The sequence below is a fragment of the Heterocephalus glaber genome, unplaced genomic scaffold (assembly GCF_053883595.1).
Source record: "Heterocephalus glaber isolate CG9 unplaced genomic scaffold, H.glaber_assembly_v1.0 deba00001442, whole genome shotgun sequence".
NCBI lineage: Eukaryota > Metazoa > Chordata > Mammalia > Rodentia > Bathyergidae > Heterocephalus > Heterocephalus glaber.
Genome location: NW_028258296.1, coordinates 56,189,431 through 56,195,799, shown reverse-complemented (window position 1 = coordinate 56,195,799; position 6,369 = coordinate 56,189,431).

The window sequence follows — 6,369 nt, the reverse complement described above, 5'->3', positions numbered from 1 at the left end:
CAAGTTCACTGCATCTTGGTTTTGTTCTTATGTTGCTATATCAAGAGGAGGAGGGTGGTTAGAGAAGGAGTCGAACATTTATGGAGATTATGTTTTCAAAAATAGCTATCATATGCAACAGTGTCTCTTCACCTGAATTCCTCCACCAACTTTGCAACTGTCTAATTGTGTGAGCCAGGTACAGACTCTGCAGCACTATTCTGAAAGCCTCTCCCAGTACTGAATGTTCGGGAGTAGCCTCAATGATTTGTTGGCTCACAGACTATGAAAATTCATGATCCTCCCTGACACCCCAAGCCAACACCATTTTCGCATGTCAGGAAAGTACCTTTGGAGTCATGGTGACAAGGACAGGAAGGAGTTGGTCAAGATAAGGTATTATACGTAGAAAGAGTAGAGGGGTCAGGAAGGTAGGTGAAGTAAGAGGCTGGCCACAGACTCTTCCCACTTCCTTTACCATGTTCCACACCAAGGGAAGAAAAAAATATTTATTTCCTTTTAGAACTTAACAAAAGTTGTACATTATTTTATACACACTAAAGAATGTATAATGTATGTGTAAATGGTTAGTGGTCTACAACAAAACAAATGTTTATGAACTCATCTCTCAAATTACTAACTAGAATGTTGTGAATGGCATAGCAGATTTCCAGCCAAAATGGAGTTCCAGAGAGTGGATTTATCCCTTCACCTGAAACAAACCAATAAAACAAAGTACATGAAACAGTCCTTTTTAAAACAGTGGACATCAGGCAACAATGACAGTCATCCCTGAGAGATGGAGAAGAAAAGACAAGAGCTCTGTGATTGCCCCCCTTACTGCATTGAGAGTCTCTTCAGGCCAAAGTGCAGAAAGAGGGGACTCAAGTATAGCCTTGGGGAGTCCCTGAGTTGGGGAGATGGATTGAGAGTGTGGAGAGACCAAGGCGGTTGGAGTTCACAGGCCAAAGAACTAGAAAAGAGAAAGGTGCACACAAAGAGAGTTGCAGAGATCTGCAGAGAGTCCTCCTTCAAGAAATTAGCAGCATAATATTTGTGAATAAACTATCCCAGGTCTGGGAAAGAACCACCCAAAAGGATTAGGTAGAACCTAATACCCAGTATTCCTAGAGGGATGGGAATAATGCCAATTCCTAAAAGTCAGAAAGGAAACCTTCATTATTCCTGGAGTGTGTGATAGAGAACTCAGGAGGGTCTTCACTCAGTTAAACATGGAAGATAGAAGAGCATCCAAACACAGATTCTAAAAATGGAAACCAATATGTTGGATGTGGTTAAGAGAAGATTAGAATGCAGATGAGCCCAGAAATACCTGACCCTGCTGCTTTCCAGATGCTGTCCCACAGATTCAGAGTGGGTCAATTTAGAAAGCAGCTTCTGAGAACCCGTTCAGTGAGAAACTTATGGCACAGCTTACATCCTTCTCTAACTCCTTTGATGCAAGCTGCAGCCCGGACCCACTATGCCCACCCCATACCTGTTAGAGTCCAGCCTAGCAGATCAGAGGACTAGATCGGCATTCACCCGTTCAGTGATTCTGAACACTGTGGCTAGGAGGAATTTTGGACTCATTTTTTTCCTCCATCTATTCTATGTTTTATTCAGTTTTTCTTTCTTATTTTTTAATTTGATGTTTGCTGGTTTTCCTCATTTTTATTTTATTTCTGTTTTTACTTTCCCTCTTGGTTTTCCCTTCCCTACTCCCTCAGTAGTGGAGATTGAGCCCAAAGCCTCTCATACATCGCTCTGTGTCTGAGCTACACTCCCAGTTCAGCTGAGAGCAGTTAAGACCAGCTCCAGCAACAACTAGGTCCCATTTGATCCCTGGTGGGCACTTTGACTCCAACTCTTGACCTGTTCCGAGGTGGTCATGGCTAGGGGGAGGCTGAGGTCCTACTCCTGAGCAGATACCCACAGTAGCTGCAGAAAAGCCCAATGGTTGCTGACATCACATTTACCCTGTTCTTCTGTGTCAATTGCAATCACTCCTGGTCAGCTAGCATAGGGCTGATAAGACTGAAAGTTAACTTGCACAGAGAAAGAGCTGCGATTCTAGCCCTTCCTCCTCCTCGAGAAGCACCAAGATCTGTATCATTCTCCAACCGGAGGGCAAGAGCCTCAGGCCTTTCAACACAACTGGAACAACAGCATCAGATTCACTTTCAAGTAATAGAGCTACTTATTGACTGGAAATCCCCAACTCTTGCTACCACTCCCGTAGTAGGAGTAACCACAGAGGACACATCCCATATATTTTACTGCCTATACCACATCTGCTTAAGGTACCAAAGTTTCCCCATGCTTACAAGACTTGAGACAGTGGATCTCTCTGATTCCAATATGGCATGCTCTGTCCCCAAACTCACAAGTCACAACCAAAGAAGCTGCAGGGAGCTTACACTACAAGAGTCCAGTTGGAAATAAACTCAATAAATCCATACCCCAAGACATATTGTCAGAAGGCCACATGAGGAGAAGGTAACCATACAAAAGTGTAAGAAATATCTATCCCAACAGATGCATAAATCTCAATAAAGAAACACACACATATATATATGACAAGATAATGTCAGTTCTTAAAGTTCTTAAATCCATGGTAACAACTTCTAAAGATATCAAAGTGGGTAAAATTCTTGAAAAAGAATTTTTTTAAAAGACTTTTAAAAACTCAATGAAATCCAAGAGAATGAAGTTGAATGAATTAAGAAAGAGAAAGACAGGACCAGGGATTTAGCTCAGTGGTTCCAGCACCTGTGCTCAGTGGTTCTGGCACCTGCCTCGAAAGCGCAAGGTCCAGAGTTTGATCCCCGGTACAAAAAAAAAGAGAGAGAGAGAAACAGAAATTTTTGAAATAGAACCAAATAGAAATCTTGGAAATGAAAAGCTCAGTAAGTCAGACTTGAAAAAAGCCTCAACCACGGACTAAATCATGCAGAAGAAAGAACATTAGAATTTAAGACAAGTCTGCTGAAATATTACATTTAGTCAGCAATAAAGGAAAAAATAAGAATGAAAAGAACATACACCATTAAAAGGCCAAATGCCAGCATGACTGGCATAGCAAAGGGAGAAAAGATACGTACTAGGGGCATAGAAAACCCATTCCAGGAAATAATAGCAGAAAATGTCCTAAATCTTGGGATCCATGGACATCCAGGTACAGAAAGAATTTAGAACCCCAAATGGACATGGACAGAAAAGAACTTCTCCATGACATATTATATTTATATTGGTGAATGTGCCAAACAAAGAAAGAACATTAAAAGCTGCAAGAGAGAAAAACCAAGTCATATTTAAAGGCAAACCCATCAGACTGACAGCAGATTTCTCGGCAAAAACTCTAAAGGCCAGGAGGGCAAAGAGCGATGTATTTAGAGTCCTGAAAGAAAATAATTGCCAATCAAGATTACTATACTCCACAAGATTATCCTTTGCAATCAAAGGAGAAATAAAAAACACTCGGGCTGGGGATTTAGCTCAGTGGTGCCTCCACCTGCCTCACAAACGCAAGGTCTTGAGTTCGATCCCCAGTACCATAAAAAATTTAAAACAATAAAAAACACTTGCAAGATAATAAGTATCATGATGGTTGATTGATTGTGTCAACCTAAGAAGTTTAGCTAAGAGAAGCTTAACTAAATCGGTTCAGCAGTTCCACAACCGAGGGTGGCTCATCGCCTGAATGGTATAAAGGGGAAATAGGAAGGACGGTTCTGCCTCTGTTCTTCAGAGGAGCTCCAGTCTTTGCCTTCATTTTGGACGTCATTTCCTGGCTTCTGGCTCAGATCCTTCAGCCTTCTGGGGTAGACTCTGCAGCCTTCCATCGAAGGCTCATGGCCTCTTGATACAGACTCGCATGGGACACTGCAGAGAGCTCCCAACCTTTGACTAAATCCTTCGGTCTCCAGTGTGCAGACAGACCCTCTGCACTCTTCCTCATCTGGCTCTGTGGGTGGCCATTGTAAGCCAATCTTGTAAATTCATATATATTTGTATATCTTGTGTTATATCTGTTTCTCTAGTAAATACTGACTGATACATGTATAAATTAAGAAATCCATGACCACTAGACTAGCATTACAGAAGATGCTTAAGGGAATCCGACAACCAGAAGGACAAATATAAACACAAGCCTTAAAGCACATGAAAGAGCACAAAAAAGCACTAGAACAGTGGACAAATAAATGAGAAATAGGAAAGAATCCAACATTATGAATACAGTAAACCATCAGACTTCTAAGTTGAATAAGAGAGGAAGAAATGAACATCAAATATTCAAAACAACCAGAAGAGAATTAACAAAATGACAGGAACAAGTACATCCCTTTCAATAATAATGCTGACTGTAATTAATTCTTAATTCTCCAATTAGGTGATAGTCTCTAAGGATATATCTTAAGGCCTTAGAAAAACAAGAACAAACTAAACCCCAAATCAGTACACAGAAAGAAACAATATAGATCAGGGCAGAAATAAATCAGAACCTAAAAGAACAATACAAAGGATCAATGAAACTAAAAATTGGTTCTTTGAAAAGATAAACAAAATTGACAAACCTTTAGCTAAATTAATAAAAAAGTGAGAAGACCCAAATAAATAAAATTGGAGATGAAAATGGAGACATTACAATAGATATCACTAACAATCAAATGATCATTAGGAACAATTTTGAAAAACTATACACCACTGAATTTGAAATCCTAGAAAAAATGGGCATATTTCTGGGTGCATATGACCTACTAAATTTGAACCAAGAAGATATAAAAAATTTAAGTAGATCAGTAACAAGCAATGAAATTATAGCAGTAATAAAAAGTCTCCCAACAAAGAAAAACCCAGGACTGGATGGAGTCACTGCTGAATTTTACTAGACTTTAAAAGAACTAACACTAATGCTACTCAAACTATTCTGTAAAATAGAAAGGGAAGGAACCCTTCCAAACTGATTCTACAGAGCCAGTGTTACCGTGCTACCAATACCTGACAAGACACAACGACAAAAAAAATTATAGAGCAGTAACACTAATGAACATAGATACAAAAATTTAAAAATCACTTGTAAATTGAATTTAAATAAATACTATGATCAAACTGGTTTCATTGAAGGGACTGCAAGGATAATTCAACATGTACAAATCAATAAATGTAATATAGCACATAAATAGAGCCAAGGATTAAAATCATATGATCATCTCAATAAATGCAAAAAAGCCTTTGACAAAATTCAACATCCTTTCCTGAATAAATAAGGTACGGAAGGATCATACCACAAGATAATAAAGGCTCAATATGACAAACTCACAAACAATATCACAGTGAATGTGGAAAAACTGAAGACATTCCTCTGAAGATCAGGAACAAGACAAGGTTGATCATTCTCACCAATCTGATTCAACGTAGCCCTTACCCTCTGCTAGTGGGAATGTAAAATACTACAGGAACTATGGAAAACAGTACGAAAGTTCCTCAAAATAATAAAACTAGAACTACCATATTATCTATCTATACCACTCCTGGGTATATATCTAAAGGAAATGAAGTCACCATATAAAAGAGATAGCTGTATATCCACATTTATTTCACAAGAGCTGTTATGGTTTATATTAGACGTCCTCCCAAAGCCTCACATACTCATAGGTGTGGGTTTTGGGAGTGGCTGAATCATGGGTATGTGGTACTAGATTAGCCCACTGATTGGTTTATCATAGTTCTGGATGTAGCTGAATGGATTTATTGAAGAGAACTCACCTGGGTGTGGGTGGCACCAACCAATAGGCTTGTAGCCTGGATGGGATAAAAAGGGAGAGAAGATGGAAAGCAGGCTGCTTCCTGCCTTCTGCCTTCCCTGCCATGGACTGTTGCTGTCTGCAGTGCCACCTTGCCTTGAAGCCAGATGACTACAGGCTGACAGCTCTACAAACTGTAAGCTATAATAAACCTTTCCTTGTTTAACTGGGGGTGTCAGGTATTTAGTCCCAGCAATAAGAAAGTAACTAAGACACTAGCCAAGATATAGAACCAGCCTAGTGCTTGTCAACAGAAGAATGGATAAAAAACATAGCACATATACACAATGGAGTATTATTCAGTCCTACAAAAGAATGAAACCCTGTCATTTGCAAGAAAATGGATAGAACTGGAATACCATATTAAGCAAAATAAACCAGACATGGAAAGACAAGTATTGTACTTTTTCTGTCAAGTGTGGAAACAAAAACAACAATAAAAGACTACCTAAAAGCAGAAGAACTATTAGGGACTTAGAAGAGGGTCAGGTAGAGAAGTAGCCTGGGTAAGAGGAGGAAAAGTGAACATGCTTAAAGTACAATATATGCCAGGTGTGGTGGCACATGCCTGTAATCCTGGTAA